The following is a 17,814-nucleotide window of genomic DNA, read 5'->3' as shown; positions in this document are numbered from 1 at the left end:
AAGTGTGAAGATACACAATTAAGCCTCTCCTGCTGCCGCTATAAATATTTGGTAAACATAAATGGGTAAAATCTGTGACCTTATGAAAGAAGAGAATAGTCACAGTGATTAGGTGAATCATCAGAATACAGAGGGTTTTTTAAGAAAACCAAAGGTCGTGCCAAGCGCTGAGTAGAGCAAAACCAAATATTCCAGCTCTTGGCTTCTCATCACTCACACGTATTAGCTGAAGCCACACCTCAGTCTTTATCCGATAACAGAAATAGAAAATCCTCCTAACAACACTTCTGGATTATTATAATCCTCATTTCTAATGAAAAGAAAAGTGAGGTTCAAGCAGGTTAAACAAATTGTCTAAGATCACACAGCTAGTATGTTAAAGAGATAGAATTTGAGCCAGACTCTACCTGGGGGTGCAAATCTTATATTTTTCCCACTCTCCTGGCCTGAACTAAGAAGTCAGTCAGTTCTTTTCTAAAACGGAAATAAGCCTTTTCCTTTGTGACTTTCCTATGCTTAACAATTATCCACTTATTTAGCCCCCTGCCACTAGGTCACTTATGAAGAGAACAGTCAACTCCTGCAAGCCATCATCAAACAGATGGGCGCAAGACGAAGTGGCGGCTGGGCTCCCTCTATCCCGCACCTGGCAGTGGGAGAAGGCAGAAATCTAGAAGGAGGTCACTGAGCAGCTCAGGATGCCAATCACCTGCACAGCTAGCTGGTGTGTCGGGGAAGTTTGGAGGCTAGAAAGGAAAAATGGTAAGTATGGTCTCGACACCATCGTTAACTGTAAATCCACTCATCAGTTCACCAGACTAAAGGGAGTCCTAGCTGGCCTCTCCCACAGACAAAACTAATAATTAGATATTTAGCAATTTACCATCAAACACAAGGAGTCCCTTTATCCAAACAGCTTGGAAAATGCCTGTGCCCAGGGCCAGCTGTGAGGATAAAAAGAGTCAAGTGGGTCTAGCTGGTGACATTTTTAGGAAATTTTATAACACTGCTAGAAGCTTTTTGCCTGGAAGCTCTCTTATTTGTGACATTTATCAGTCCCTGAGTCACATTATTTTCCCTGCTGGGAAAAATAAAGATGCTTATAAAGCCTGTGTTCTGAATGTGATCCCTGTATGGACCACTTAGCTTTGCTCTTACGCTCAGACAGTATCCAATTCCATCCAGGTTCCAGACAGCATCTCAGAAAGAACTATGCCAGAAAGTGTGGATGAATCAAAGCACATTCATGCCAATTATTAGAAGAAAGTGAATTGAATGTTGATTCTACTAGTCATGGGCTAATAGAGTTAAAATGATTTCATAAACAAGTTTATTACATTTTCTCCCTTTTTAAGACAGTTTTTTCTTAACCTTTAATCAGAAGTGTTCAATAAATAATCTTTTCTCAGGCCCCAATTTACTTATGTTATTTATGATTCAAAATCCGCCAAAGCTTGTCTCCAGATCTACCAGGAAAGTTTAGACACGGACCACGTCAGGCAGCTGTATAGCCTTAGTCATCTGTTATTTCTTCTTGACATTCCCACAGGCAATGAAAGAGAAAGCTTACCTTACGATGTCTTTGTGTAAGAGTTCAAGGAACCTGTTGACAGCCACAGAGCTATAAGGCACCACAGCCAGTTTTCACACCTTAGTAGGTTCTAGCAATCTCTACAGAGTGCTGCATTATTTCCTCTTCATTTCAAATCCTTGAAGTTTGTATTCTCTTCATTGTTAGGATGACTATATCTTTTACCCCCCAAACCAGGACACCTTTGAGAATGAAGTGGGCACTCTGATCATCCCAACAGAATGGGAAGCCTGATTTTTGCCACTTACAAGTTACACAGCTTTTGAAAAGTTACTTCACCTCTGTGCTCCTCACCACACAATGCTGATAATAACATTACTGTCTCCGTGTAGGGAAAATGAAATGAAACGATGCATGTACAGGACTTAGCACTGTCCCTGCCAAAATGAGCACTTCCTAAATGCTTGTAATTTTTATGAATAATTTTTAAATATTTAGGATGAAATTTAGAGGCAATCACGGTATTTTTCCAGAAGCAATGCAGAAAAAAATAACCTGCATAATAATAAGCTCAAATAACCTTTTTATGTGAGAAGGACTGAGGAAATCTTTTGGGGGTGGGGAGGGTGTGTATTTTGATTCAGTTCATCTATCTTTTTATATTCCATCTGAAAAATGAGTATGCCCACAATAAAACTACATCAGAGTTCAAATGTGGGGAGTTGTGCTTATAAGTGTACACACACAAATGAAATATCATCATGTATATATTATATTAATATATATACACACACACATATGTTATATATATAACATATTGTTATATATATATTATGTATATATATAATATATATATATTACTGTGGAGATCTTTCTACATTGAACACAAAGATCTAGCTCAAACTTGTTCATTGCTCTGGAGTATTAAGCTGTTTGGATGTGATTTTACTTAAGCATTCTGCCTAAGGCACTAGAAAGAGGCCATGGGATGGAGTATGGTGAGCCCAGGGGTTAGAAGAATAACATAAGGCTGGAGAGAGAGGAAAAAGGCTGATGGTTCAGGGCCTTGTAAATCAAATTCAGAAATTATGATTTCATTCAAAGCAAAGTATAGAGATGTGTAAGGGGTTTAAGCATCATGCCCACATTGTAGCTTCCTGTTGCACCATTGTTGTCTTGAACATCTTGTACATACATCTTGCTGCATGTATTGTAAACATTTCTGAGTCTCAAACTGATAGAAGCAGAATCATCAGTTTGAAAGTTGTATACATTTAACATGTTGATATATATTAGCAAAATGCCCTAAAAATATGTGGTTCATCACCAGCAGGAGTGTACATGAAAGCTCATGTCCTCATTACTATTTTTTAAGATTTGCTAACCTGTCAAACAACAAAGAATAGGGTTCCATTTTAAGTGAGATTAGTTTTTAAGGTCAGTTTTTAACATACATTGTATATCGTTAAACTCAGAAAGCCATAAAATATGTTATGTTATATGGATATAACAATTGGGATAGTCAATTGGTGATAATTCGTATGTACCCTGAGGTATAAGAACCACTGAACCAGACAGAGGGAAGAACACAAAACAGAAGGAAAGTGTGGATGTTTTAGTACTGAATGTTTGTATCCTTCAAAATTCATATGTTGAAACCTAACCCCAATGTGATGGTATTTAAAGGTGAAGCATTAGGTCATGAGGGTGTAGCTCTCATTAATGAGATTAACGCCTTTATAAAAGTGGCCCCAGGGAGCTCCCTTGATTGCCCCTCTGACATGTGAGGAAACAGTGACAAGGCAGCTGCCTGTGAAGAAGGAAGCAGGTTGTCAGCAGACACCAAACCTGCTGGAACCTTGATCTTGGACTTCCCAGCTTCTAGAACCACGGGGCATAAATTTCTGTTGCTTATAAGCCCCCCAGTCTGTGGTGTTTGGTTATAACAGCCCAAACAAGTTAACACACTGATGTCTAAGAACTCAAATTATTCTGTTTTTAAGATAAGTGTCAAATACCTAGTATGACAAGGGGATGGATGGGGAATTTTAATAAAATGTTCATGCATAGCTATAAGAGTCATACCATTCTGCTTTATGTGAAGGACCTACCAATAGATTTATTACTGAGGTAATAATATGTGAAAGTACCTAGCAAAGTTCTGACACTTAGAAGTGCTCAATTTTTTTTTAAGTTTTATATCTAAGTTTTGTTCTATGATACCTCCCTGTCCAATGTTTTTTGAAAAGTACACTAACTCTTCTTTGTTTTCAAGGTTGGTAACTTCTTTTGTTTTAACAATAATGGTTATTACCCATGTATCAATATTTTGCCATTGATCTCAAGATCTTTGAAGTGACGTTGGAGGGTGAGTGGGTAGAAGGGGAAGTTCTTTATGCCAAGTTCTAAAGTCAGCATTAAGTTAAACATACATAGGATGCCAGGCCACTGTACACAGGGCCGCTGTTTTTACTACAATTACCCTGCTTCCTAATGAAGCTAAGAATTTCTCACATGTTCATTGTTCATTTCTGTTTCCATAAACTGACTGCACACGTCCTTTATCACTACTTTTTTTTTTAAGTTGTATTGACTTACAGTAGTCTGTTGTATATTCTGGATAAGTACCTCATCATTTGTTTATTTAAAATTTGTTCATTTGTTTATTTAAAATTTGAGATGTAGAATCATTTTTAGTTTATAGTTATATCTACAAATCCTCTTTTTCTCTTTTTTAAAGATGTACCTACTTAAGAATTACATTGCTCTCTACATCCTTCACCCTGTGTAATCTCTTCAAGTATCTTTGAGGCTCTCAATTTATGGATGAGGAAATAAGAGGTATGCTGAATTTAACTGAATTGTTTCATGATAGATTCTAAGCAGTTAGGCAGAAATCCAAGTCTTTGGACTCTTCACACTGTTGTCTCTTTGGACTACAAAGGTCATGGAGTTTTGCAAAAGAAAACCTGTACCCCACCAGTCAGACAGCCAAGAAGCATTTTATTTGAGAGTATTGCGAGAGGGAAGGGAGATTCAACTTTCTTCCACTGAAACAAAAAGCAGGAGGGTTTTTAAGTGCTGGGTTAAGCTAGTGGAAAAGTTCTGGAGGACATTAGCAGGGAGTCTGGTCCATGTGTTCAGGCCAGTTGTGTTCGCTAATTGATGCATATCCAAGTTAGCTTCCTACCTCCTCAGTCACTGGGAGATGGGGTTGTTATCTTCCTGGATAATTACATTTCAAAGAGAGAGCTCCCAGGTCCTAGAAAAACACATTTCTGGGTTATAAAATATTTACTTCTCAAAGGGGCACAGAAAGCCTTTACAATTACAAGTTTTCTAAAATAAATGCTCTAAGAAGAGGGAGGTCAGGGCCTATGGTCCAGAAGAAAACTGTCTAGAATTGACTCAAGCTAATGGGATCTTTAAAACTATCTTGGTCAGTAAAAGGGATGAATATATTTACATGTTGACTGCTACTCTAAGAAATGGATCACTATAATGTGTGGTTGTTTTAGGACTCTATTTTGTTTGTCTGAAGAGACAGAAATTCAGTTCTAACTAGCTTTTTCGTCAGAGTTCAGTCCCAGTGTGATAAAAGTGCTCAAATGATGACACCAGGACTGGCTCTCTCTTGCTGTCTTTCCATCTATTTATTTAGCTACACACCCATCTTTGTTTCTTGGCTATATGTCACTCAGCACCTCTTTGCCTGGTGGCCTGTCCTCTCCCACCCGAGAAGGGTTCTTTCCACATGGTGGCATGAGAAAGCAAGCTGGTAGGAGAACGCATGGTTACCATGATCCGTCACAACGGTGAACTTCAACTTTGCCTGGAACAGTACAGATTTCTCTTCTCACTGCAACACCCATACCCCCAACTCTTCTCTCTTAGAGGGAAGTGACCCATTTTCCACCAGAACAAGTACTGTGAAAAGATAAAACTGTCTGTGCCTTAAAAAAGCCCTTTAATAGCTCTTGTCATTTTTGAGCCAGTACTCTAGAGAATTGCTCATGCTATAGGTTAGCTTTAGTCTGATGTTCCAACTGACAGACAAGTTTGTTGTTGTTTTTGTTGTTCAATGCTCCTAGTCACAAGGATTGCACAAGTTTCCAAATGATTGTTTTCAACTAAGAGAAAACCACAAATAAGCACCCTCTTGAGGAGGAGGCAACCAGTGGTAAGAGCATAATGCGCCTTCAGTGATCCATTTGGCAGAGGCCCGAGGAGGTGACCACTAGCAGGTGTGTATTTCAGAGAGAAAAGAAGTGGGGCTGCACCAATGGTCAAGAACTCATGCTGCCAGATGGGATTTAGCATCCAATCTGTACCCTCTCGAAGAGGTAAATTTATCATCCAAGACAAAGATTTGGAAACGACATCTTGGAATCTATTTATGAGGAAGGGAATTGAGGCCCAACGTCACTACATGTTTGGCCCAAGTTCACATTGCTCAGAAGATAAAACAAAACAAAGCAGATCTCCACTGCTAATCTCATTTTTATCTGTCCCATTGGAAACTTGCTCACATGTACACTTAACTCATTTGGTATTTGTTTAAATCCAAAGAGAAATTAGACTTCACAAGGAAAAAGCTCCCATCTTCACATAAATACATAAATGTTGTAAGTTTTCCTTAAAAATCCATATGTACCACACATTTCTTATGTTTTGTTCATTTCCAAAAAAAATCCCAAGAACACACTATGAAAGTGAATCAAGAGATTTGTGTTTTTACACAGTTAATGCTGAACTGAACCCTCTTTTTCAGGTCACTGTAGCATTGTAGAGAGAGAGATGCCCAACATAAAGATAATGAAACTGATACCCTTATTTTCTCAGAAACAGAGAAACATAGAGCTTAATGAATTAACTTTCAAGATAAACTAGCATGTAAATAATCCAGCAAGGAGCTGGATTTAAACCCTGGTTTCTCTGTTTCTATAGTTCATGTTCTTTCATTTCCATCACGTTATCCCAAGGCAAGAATTCTTTCTTTCTGTAAAGTTAACTCTTGTGATTCTCATTTAATAAAACTTTTGAGAATATGGTATCAAATCAGGCCTCATAAGTGGAAAAATGGAGAATGGTGGATTTCTGCCTCAAATATTACCAATATCAGGAAAATTTTTCACAATATTTTGTACTTTTGAAAATAGAGAAGCCTAGTGACTTAATAAAGTTCACGAGAGGAACCAGTGGTGGAATCAGCGAGGAAACCAGCCATTCTGCCTCCAGGAAGTACATTTTACCACATCCGGCTGCTCAGAAATGGGAAGAGAGAAAGCCTCATTATTTTGACATTAGAGATTTTTTTCCCCCTAAGTAAGTTAAATTGCCTCCTTCACACAAGACAGTAAATCATGAGGATGGATGGTTTCTCCACAGCCAGACTCTGGGAGATCCTGGAGCATCGCAAAAATCATGACGTCCCGCTGCCTGCTCTCAGCCCCTTGACCCAGAGGAGCTATAACAGGAACACTAGTGAAAGAATCCTCGCACAGGGCAAGAGTCAGGCCCTGGCAGTTTTCTGACGGGCCTCATACTGGGAGCTGGTGCCTTGACTGCTCCCAGTTATTCCCTCGGGTGGATGGCCAAGGAAGACAGTACACTGTGTCCCATTTGAGCTTCGATCCGGTTACTTAAAGCAAATTTTCCCTCTAAATAGTCTCTGCACCTTGCAAATCCCAAGGACAGATTGTTCACTTTTGAATAAATGAGATTAAATACTTGTAAAACGTTTATGAAGTTCTGCGGTACTCACCATCTCATTAAATCTTGGACACACCCCAATAGTTGCTATTTGGGGTGGCTTATTTGTCATGTGAAGAAACTCTCACTTAACTATGTAGCCCTGACTGGTAGTACCAAGACCTTGAAATTTAGCCTTCTGCTCTCAATGTTCCATGCTTATCTGCCTCTCGCTTAATGATCTTAGTGTAATTACTCAATCAGTGTTGGCAGAAATCTGAAGAAGGCATTCAGAGGCCTTAAATCCCAATATTCCATGTGCTCATGCTGAGAATGGCCCTTGCTTTATAATGTAGCTTTTGTTCCATGGCAGAGACACATCTCAGTGGAGAAGGGACCACACCATTCACGTATGTGTCACGTCTTACCATGGGTAAGGAGCGATCAGGATTTAGTCTCATACTGAATGAATAATATTTTGTGCTCTTGACTGGTAAAATGTGATCTGTTTTCTCTCCATTTGGTGTGGCTGGTGCCAGCTGCACTGACCTCATTGCTAATACCTCCAAATGTCCTCACTTATTCTCTTCAAAAAATTATTTCTATGTCATCCAATTCATTCCAACAGCCTTAATTTCTTAAAGGATTTCTGAATTTGCTATTTTAGAAGCAGGGTCCTGTGTATGTAAGAAATAGGACAGTAGAGAAAATCACAGAAACAGGAGCCCTTGACTCAGCTGATGTGTCCACTAAATGTAGCAGATTCTCCATGCCACTTAGCACAGCCCACACGAGAGAAGTGGTATATCAAACCACACTGTTTCTTCAGGAGAACTGTGCTGTGATGTATTCTATAACCCTTTCTAATTTCTATGTTTGTAAAATTCCCGACTTCTCACAGAGAACTATATTCAATATCCTATGATAAACCACGAGGGAAAAGAATATAAAAAAAGCTGCAGTGAACACTGTGGTACATGACTGCAGCTTTTTTTATATTCTCTTCCCTCGTGGTTTATCATAGGCTATTGAATGTGTGTGTGTGTGTGTGTGTGTGTGTGTGTGCGCGTATATATATACCCACACATAGTTATAAATCACTTTGCTGTACAGCAGAAATTAACACAGCTTTGTAAATCAATTATACTTCAATTAAAAATCAATAATAAATAGATTAATTAATTAATTAAATTCCTCACCTCACTTCCTGGTCCACTATCATTGGTCCTAAATCTTTACTTCACTGACAAGCAAACACCACCTCTGCCCCTTTTCCTTAGTCAATTTACAGTTCCAGCTGAACTCTTGTAGACTACTTGATTTCATGGATGTGTGTTCTAAACCCTCACCCCATTATCTCCGTGGTTTAAGATGACAGATCTCCTTAGAAAGAAATGATCTTCATACACCTTGAAATCCAGTACATGCAAAACTGAGGAGGGGTGTTTGGGCAATTTCTTTTCCCCACTCTAGATTCATCTACCTGCATGACTTCATGAGTATCATTTACCCATCCATGGTTTATATTTTAAAGAAACTGCAGAAGAGATGTACACAGGGTGAAAGGTCAGAAATCTAAAGTTAGAATATGCTTTAGAGAAAATAAAATCAAATTCCTTCCATTTTACTGATGAATAAACTATTTTGTTAGTGATACGATCTTTGGTCATATACACCATTGAGAATCTGATCAATCTATAAACTTATTAGAAGAAAATGTATGTACATACGAAATTTTAGGAATCTTAGAGACCTACTAAAGCCCACGTCGTCAGATTTGGGAACTTGCATAAGTCAGTGTATCCTAAGACTCAGTACAATTGGTGTTTAGACCATTCATTTTGGTATTTTGTACAGAATTCAATTTAATTACCTTATACCCATCTTCATTTTCTCTAGTCTTTCCAACCACAACATTTCATTAATGTTTACAGAAAAATATACACAGAAAAAACATAAGCCAAATTCAACAAATAATTAAATATCTGTGATTTGCCACAATTTAAAATTTCATGGGTGTTCATAAGAGATTATATGAAATGTTAAGTTAAATAGTGTTATTTTAAAAAGATTTTATATAAATATATTACCAATCAGAAAAATAAGTTTTACCCCACAAAGAATCCTAATATTTGATGTATTAATGTATTCTTCCTACTTATGTCTCAGTAGAAATGAGGACCAAGAACTTTGTGAATCCAACTTCTCATCCAGATACATCTTAAGGTGAAAGAATATCAGGTTATTTACTATGTTAAATTGGTAAACTACAAACTAGAAGAAGAAAGCAGCCCCTTCTCACCTGGGTGATGAATGATCGTGAATGTGAAATGTTATTATAAATGTACTGAATCATGAAATAAAGCTATTACAATTAATCAGCAAAATATAACAGATCTGCTGAAGATAGATAAAGAAAAACTTGGTCTCAGCAAAATCCCACACCAGACAAAGTGAAGTTTAAAATGAGGCTTCAAACATAAGTGTTTTCAGATGGCTTAATATCCTATTTTTTAAAAATCTTATTAAAATCTTATTAAAAGCATGTCATAAGGACATATAATATGCTGCACCAGAGCTGACAGACTTTGGCCAAGTACTGCAGTAAGTCTCTGCAGGACAAATATATCACCATGGTAGAAAGCTACCGAAAGTACCCATGGATGTGTTTTTCTTGTCATGCTCAACAAAAGAGAAGTTGCTAAAACCTCAGGCACTTGCAACAGTGGATTCCTTGTCTGAGCAGCTCTTGAGACAGTGTCAAGGTCTAGGTGCATTTTTGGCAGGTTATGAAAACCCATACACATATCCAAGGTCCCATAGAGACACTGGCTTAGAGTGTGTGTGCGTGTCTGTTTGTTTGAATTACTGAGGCTTTTTTTTAATCAGTGAAAATCTGTCATAATCCTCGATCTGAATATTAGTAAAAAAGGTAAATTGCCCAGGATCAAAATCAAAATGGCAATATTAACGAAGGTAAATTCAAGAAGCATTATGTCATCAATTTCATGCTAGGACCTTAAAGAAGAAAAGGTTCTATTCCCAGCTATAAGTTCAGTTAACTGAATGGCCTTGAGAAATTCATAAACTCAGAGTTGGAAGGTGGATTATATGTTAAAAATAAAAAGTATCACAAATAAAGAACTTCAACTGAAATAAGTTTATGAAGAAAAAATAGTAGGGGGGAATTAATGGCTCACAAAGTGGATGTCAAAAAAAATCATGGAGGAAGGGCATCAGAAAGAGCTGCAGTCAAAAGAAAGCAATATTAGTCCACTCAAATAAAAACTATTATCCAAAAATAGCTATGACCTTAAGTTTTTCCCAGGATCAAGTAGAAAAGAAAGATGGATGGGTGGAATAACCTTGAAAACGCCATCTAGTTCTAAGGTTCTATGATATTCTGAAAGTTTTGGAATTATCCAGAATGTTGTCTTATTCCTGTTTGAATAAATTAGCTCAAATAAATTGGTATTATTAACAGGAATATTATTATTGTGTCAAGCAAGCTGCCTCAGTTCCTCTAAAGTGAATACTTAAGAAGCAGTCATGGTAAGTTGGATAATAGGATAAGGTTTGGAGTCACAGTGCTCTGGGTTTCGATTTCATCAAAAATTTATCAGTTGTGTGAAGTTACGCATCGTATCTCCTTTTCTGATCCACAGTTTTCTAATTTACAAAATGAGTAATAATAGGGATCCCTGTAATTTTTTGAAGATTAGAAAAGCTCACACATATGAAAAGTTTACTACGACAGTGCCTGGCTTGTAGAAGGAACTCAAATCCCACTACTATTGCTGCTACCGCTGCTGCTTCCACTAGTACTACTTCTACGAAAATAGTAATACTGGCATCTTCTTACGCACAACTACCCCACTCACCGTTCCAGAAGACCAAATGTCAGACTTCAAATACTAATCCCTATCATGTCAATAGGAAAGATAATCACCATTTACATAGCACTTTCAATTTTCCCATTTGACCTCAACTATAATCCTGGGCGATAGCTATGATTAATACCACCACTTCGTAAATAAGACGGCTGAAGCTATAAAGGATGCACTGCGCATTTGAATTTTCAGTGAGTGGTACATCCAAATGTTGATTGCAAGTCTTTGGACCACAAACGCTGCTCTTCCCACTACAATCTCTCCTGTGTAATTAATTAGTCTAGTTAATCAAGAGTTAACCACAATTCACCTCATCTCATTAATTTATGTTTGAAGGGTTTTGTCAGTGCCCTCATTGGAGTTCTGAAATCTCTTTTTCTGTTGGCAAAATAAAAAATTGTGCAATCAGAAATGACAATAAACAGGAGCAAGAAGCGCTTAATTTATTCATTCAACACAGGTACATCGCGTGGATTTCCTACCTCTCGAGCACTTGTGTTAAGCACAGAGAATACAAAGGTATGTAACACTGTGTTCTGCCTTCAAAAAATTCATCAGCCAGAAATGGAAGCAATGAAGCAGACATTTATAGTAGAGATAAAAGTCCTGAGAGGGAAGTACAGATAGCATATCCAGGGGTAACTGGGAAAACTTCTGGAAGAAACAACTTTGGAGCTAAGACAAGAAGAATTATTAAGAATGAAACAATAAAGGGGAGGAGCAAAAGAGTTCTGGGCAAAGGCAAGAAACCCAGAGGTGAGAGAGATTTTGACATAGCGGGGAGCATGACATAGTTCTCATGGCAGAATCGCTGGGTTGATGGTCTGAATGGAGAGCCGGATGGCACAGACATCAAGAGGGTCTCTCTCCTTCTCATTTAGAGAGCAGCAGTGTCCCCCACCCCCATGAAGCTGTAGAAATATGCAGTATCACACAGATAACATCAATAAAAGGGCCCACGGTCTCGTTCTTACTGTTGAATACACAGCCAGTCGCCCCATCCTCCTCCTCTTTACAAACTGACCTCCAGATATAAACTAGGGAGTGTTTGAGGGTTGCTGCAGTGTTCACACTAATGTGTAGGGGTAAGAGTTAAAGAATAGAGTCAGAGAAATTGTTTTGTTCATTTTAAAGCACTGGGCAGTTGTGTCCTGGGGAAAACGAGCCATGAACGTATCAAAACTGTCCAATTCCTAAAACATCGATGGCAATGAAAAGAAAATAGTTTTATCTAAGGTCCCAGGGCAGGCTTTGTAATAGAAAAGAAAAAGCATCTCTACCATTTTAGAAGGGATGATCACACTCTTGAAGACCATGCAGCTTGGATTTCAAAGGCTGACATATATGCACAATTCTGTTCTAAGAAATATGATCTGTGACATGTGCAGCCGCTATGTGTTCAAATGCTTTTTCCTGTTTGTTTTGTTTTGTCCCCTAAGGACAGAGTCCCCCAGCCTTCCAGTCTTTCCAGTTTCTGGGAGAATTTCTGATGTTATTGTCCATGAAGACAGCATACCCATCGAGCTTCTTTGGAGATGCGCAAACAGAAAATGTACTTGAGCCCACAGCTCCACATGCACATGAACTGAAGACGCTGTTGAGGGACTGGGTTAATATGAATTCTGAAGCTCCCTGTGAGTGTAGCTGAAGCATCTCTCAACCCCATAACTTCAAATAATCTGAAAAAGTTTCCATGTACAGAGTGCAAAGTGCAGTTCAGTGTCAGCATCTCTAACTCAGTGGTAAAGTGGGAAATCTCTCAGCAAAGCATCTTCCATTGGGATCAACAATCACCCAATTCAAGAGTTTTCTCAAAGCCTTGGTGGGCCGATCAGTGCTGAACAAACGACAACAGGAACCCAGGACAGGCTGTAGGCTCTCAGTGGGAAGTAAAACCTCATTAAAAGCCAGTCTTTGTAAGATAAGAACAAGAAAATCAAATTGGAACATAAAGGTAACATTTTTTCATGCAAAAATTTGATTTTTCTGGCTTTGAAAAGGAAATATAATACTAATTATAATACTAACAGATGCTTTCACTTTTTAAAGAGAAATAACCTAAAGGAAAAAAGGAAACTTCTCCATGAATATAAAGTTTGACCAACTGTAAGCCATGTAAGCCATGTCAGTAAAGTATGAGAGGGATGGAGGAACGCATGAGTCTTCTGAGCAATGGGTGACACCAGTCTAGACCATGGCACAGGACAACGTCTTTGTTCAGTCCTAGCATCTCATCAGCCACAAAAGCAACGTACAGACTTTCTGCCCTAATCAGGGTGTTCAGACACAGTATGAAGAAGAAACTAAACACAATTAACTGAGGGAAAAATGTAAAAAGAAAATAAGTTATTTTGAAAGTGGGAGGAGAGATCCAATCCTACAGGCTGAAACAAATGAATCACAACAATGAATGGGTAGCATTTATGGAACTGTTATTACTTGCCTGCTTCTGTGTTAAGCATTTATCTGCATCAGGTTATTTCAATTTTTAAGAAGCAGAGTTTTTCCTTCTCAGCTGGTCACACAGGTGTTAGCTGAGGGAAAGATGCTGGTGCAATTGTGCTGGGTGATGTGGAGTCAGGGAGGGGTATCTGCTGTGCAGGTTACCTGGGCCGGATACTGGATGTAGCACTTCCATCTCACAATAAATTGCTGCTGGGTCTTCCTTTCCATATGGGTCAGAGAGTAGAAAGAACCCATCTCATGATACTGCATTTCTACCAAGGTCTAGTAACACTCTTTTCAGAAAGGTATACAATTTTACACTGCCTTTGGCATGGCATTGATCCAGAACTCCAGGAATCTGAACTTAAGTCTCCATTTGGAGTTTTTCATCAATTCCGCATCATATCTAGAACCTCCAGTAACATAGACTCTGCCAGGCCATATGGTACAAGTGGCAGTGCTACCTGAACTGCAGTCTAACCCTGCTTCACAGCTTTCTGTGGTCTGGACCTCCTCCTCCAGTTTGCAGTTTGGGGGTCATCGAGTGCTACAGTTTCCATGGGAACAAAATGTGCTACCTCTAAAACCTGAAGAGTCCTTTGAGGTATTTTGCCGCTTTCACTGTGGAAGGTGATGGGAGAAGTAACAATGTGACCTTTCTTTTGGAGCAAAGTGCTACTGAACCACAAATTATTGAACAACTAAAAGTATCACCGACGTGGAATGTCTTTCAATCTTTATAAAGTTTATTTTTCTCCCCCTGAAGCACACGTACATTACTAAATTCTCCAATATACTGTTATTCTTGAACATCCAATATGATAGCATAATGTCATCAGTAAAGTGTACCAGTGCAGTGTTCTGGACATGGTCAGATGGCCTAGGTCTCTTCGGATTATATGACGACAGAAGGCAATACAGTTAGTATATCCCTTGGGGAAGACTATAAATTAATCCTACTGTTCATTTCACATGAATGAGAACAGTTTCTGAGTTTCTTTTCAGAAAGAAACTGAAGGTATGAAAAAGGATGTGTTCTCCAGATTAATAGCCTTAATACATGTATACTGAGTTCATGTTAATCTGCTGTAGCAAAGCTACTACATTACCACTGCAAATGGAACTGAGGCTACTACTCGGTTTAGTTTGTGGTAATTTTTTTTTTTCCAGAATATATTTGACTTTTATAAAGACAAGACTGTGGAATAAAATGGAGATATAATGGGAATAACATTTCTGAATCTTTCAGATTATATGAAGCAAAAAGAGTTAATGAACTTCCAAGAATTCTTACTGTTTATATGATGGTGAACTTCTTCTATATGAAGTATCTGTTATGACTGATCTTTGACATATTCCAAGCTTTCTTCTGGCACTATTCCCCACATATACTTCAGCCATACAGGAACAAACATTGCCTCATATGTCCTCACTTTCCTAAAAAGTTCTCAAAATAGTAACTGTTATCGAAAACAATTCTTAAGTGTTGACTTAATTTTGTGAAACTTAAAATTTTCTATTTCAGTTATTTTATGCATATGAGAACAGTATGAGGCAAAACTTCTTGAGGCAACATATAGAGTTGAGGAAAAAGAGGCTTTGAAATGTTTCATAATTGGTCCACTCGAACTCTGAGGAAACAACAGAAAAAAATGTCAACTAAAGCCTATCTCCCAAGCCTGGGTTTTTAACTTCTCTCTTATAACATCTTGAAGAGAGAGGATATTTCTATATATTCTTTGGCTGTGAGGAACTCTTCCTAGGATGAGAAACTCAATATGGAAGAAAAAGCACAAGCTCTGGAACCAGAGATATCTGCGTTTGAATACCAGCTACACGGTGTCCTGGGGATGACGGATAATTGACTTAACCTATCAAAACCTTAGTTTGCTTCCAACTGTAAAATAAGGATTAAAAACACAGCTCTCGAATGTCTGCATATGTATTATAAATTAATACATGGAAACTAACACAGTGCCTGGTACATATTCAGTAATTTGCAAATGGAACTATCGTTTTTACTATTATTGTGAATGGAATTCTTTTATTTACTGTGAGAATAATGATAAAATTGCCATGACTATATCCCACAATGTTTTGCACATGTTCTGAACGATGCATCAGCTTATCTTCACACTTTGCCACATAGTGGTATGAACATATCATGCAGAAGGAGAAGGATAACTCAGGTACTACTTCTAACAATAGTGATAATAGCCCATATATATAGCACTTACTACATGCCAGTCATTGTTGTAAAGGCTTTACATACGCTCAAGCCACACTGTATGAGGTAGGTGATGTTACCCCAACATCCATGATATAGGTGAAAAATTACAACAAACAGATACTAAGTAACTTAACTAAGCCAAAGAACCAGGAGAGAATAGAGCTAGGACTTGAAGTTCATTCCGTTCTAGATTGCTCTAGACCATCACTTGTGCCGCTAGGGTAACCTCAGAAACTGCAACAGAGATAAACGCAAGAAGGGAAGGGTAGGGCTCCCCTGGTGGCGCAGTGGTTGAGAGTCCGCCTGCCGATGCAGGGGACACGGGTTCGTGCCCCGGTCCGAGAAGATCCCACGTGCCGCGGAGCGGCTGGGCCCGTGAGCCATGGCCGCTGAGCCTGTGCGTCCAGAGCCTGTGCTCCGCAACGGGAGAGGCCACAGCAGTGAGAGGCCCACGTACCGCAAAAAGAAGGGAAGGGTAATGGCATTGTGGCACTTTTGCATGTAATTGATTATTTTCTTATAAGTAAAACAAACAAAAAATACATAGACCTAATAGAGAATCAATGTAGCATTGCTCAGCCTCCCATTATTAAACTCCACACTCTCTCTTCATACTTGGTAAGAGTGTGTGTGTGTGTGTGTGTGTGTGTGTGTGTGTGTGTGTGTGTGTGCGCGCGCGGTAGTAGTAGCAGTAGACAATATATAAATAAATGTATATGACCCCAGAATGTTTCCCTTAGTGAGATAATAATTTTACAACCACATAACTAGCCCACATTGACACAGCACTTTTAAATAATCAAAATGTACTTATTCATGTCTAATCCTTATCCTATGCCTTTGAAGGTGGTGATTATATCCATTTACAAATAAGGGAGCTGAAGCTCTGTTAGTTTTGACTAGTAAGTCAACCTGTTCTCCGACTCTAAGCTCCACACATTTTCTTTTATAAACTACAACATGTTTGTACAGCTACTATGTACCTGACTGCACTGGTCACTGGGCAGGTAAAGATATATAAGACACAGCACAGCTCCAGTCTTCAGTGTCGTCGTCTTCACAAAAGAGTGGAAGAGGACAAGAAGAAGATATACAACCACACAATACAATTTTCTCATTTTTGAAAGAGTGCTATGGGCATAGAGTGCTGGAATGAGGGTGAAGGTAGAGGACCTATCAAGTTCTAAATAAGAAGGTGACTATAATTGTATATAGAGGGCTCCGGTACTCTGTCACCTAGCCATCACTCAGCCTCCAAGAGCAGCAATTTCCTGTAAAACAGCTGACTTCATCCCTGGAGTTCAGAGTGTACAGACGGCATATGTCTTTACAGTATTTTTTGTTTTGGTATGTAAGCTCTAAGTCAACGTTGACTGCATAAACCCAGTGCCCCTGTACACTCTCCATCTTTAAGCTGTGGTGCTGTGCAGGCAAAAGGGTATGTGGAACATGAAGAGGTATGCTGTTACTTCCTTTAGTGCTGTTTATATTCAACTGCACTACAAACACAACATTCCCTGTAATCTGCAGTCTATCAAATTAAAGAATGACAAAAATGTTTCCCTGTATTCTGAACCAAAACAAAACCAAACAAACAAACCAAAAACAAAACAATTCAACAACACACTCATGGACCTAAGTAATGAATCATTTATTTCTAATGTCCACAGAGGACAATAAACTCTCATTACTGACAGATGTGATGCTGTCTCACTGAAGCTTAACCAACCCTTAATAGGCCAAATGATGGGTCTATCTGACCTAACATCAACCCAGCATACCTTTTCCCCATTTAATAAAACATAAACTCAAAGTCTGAAAAAGCATCATAGACCCATCATCTGTTGGAAACATGTACACTGTGTCTGGTTCTAACCAAGTTGTGTAAATGAAAGAGACGACGGGCAGGCAACCTGAGCTGCGAAAGGCACAAGCATTCAAACACTTAAATGTCAGCGCACTCCTTTATCTGTTACGCCAGCTTACCTCTTAAGAACACACACACACACACACACACACACACACAC

This window comes from Aethalodelphis obliquidens, unplaced genomic scaffold (genome assembly GCF_003676395.1).
Source record: "Aethalodelphis obliquidens isolate GAN/ISIS:26980383/991018 unplaced genomic scaffold, ASM367639v1 scaffold11, whole genome shotgun sequence".
Lineage (NCBI taxonomy): Eukaryota > Metazoa > Chordata > Mammalia > Artiodactyla > Delphinidae > Aethalodelphis > Aethalodelphis obliquidens.
Note: the sequence above shows the minus strand (reverse complement) of the source record.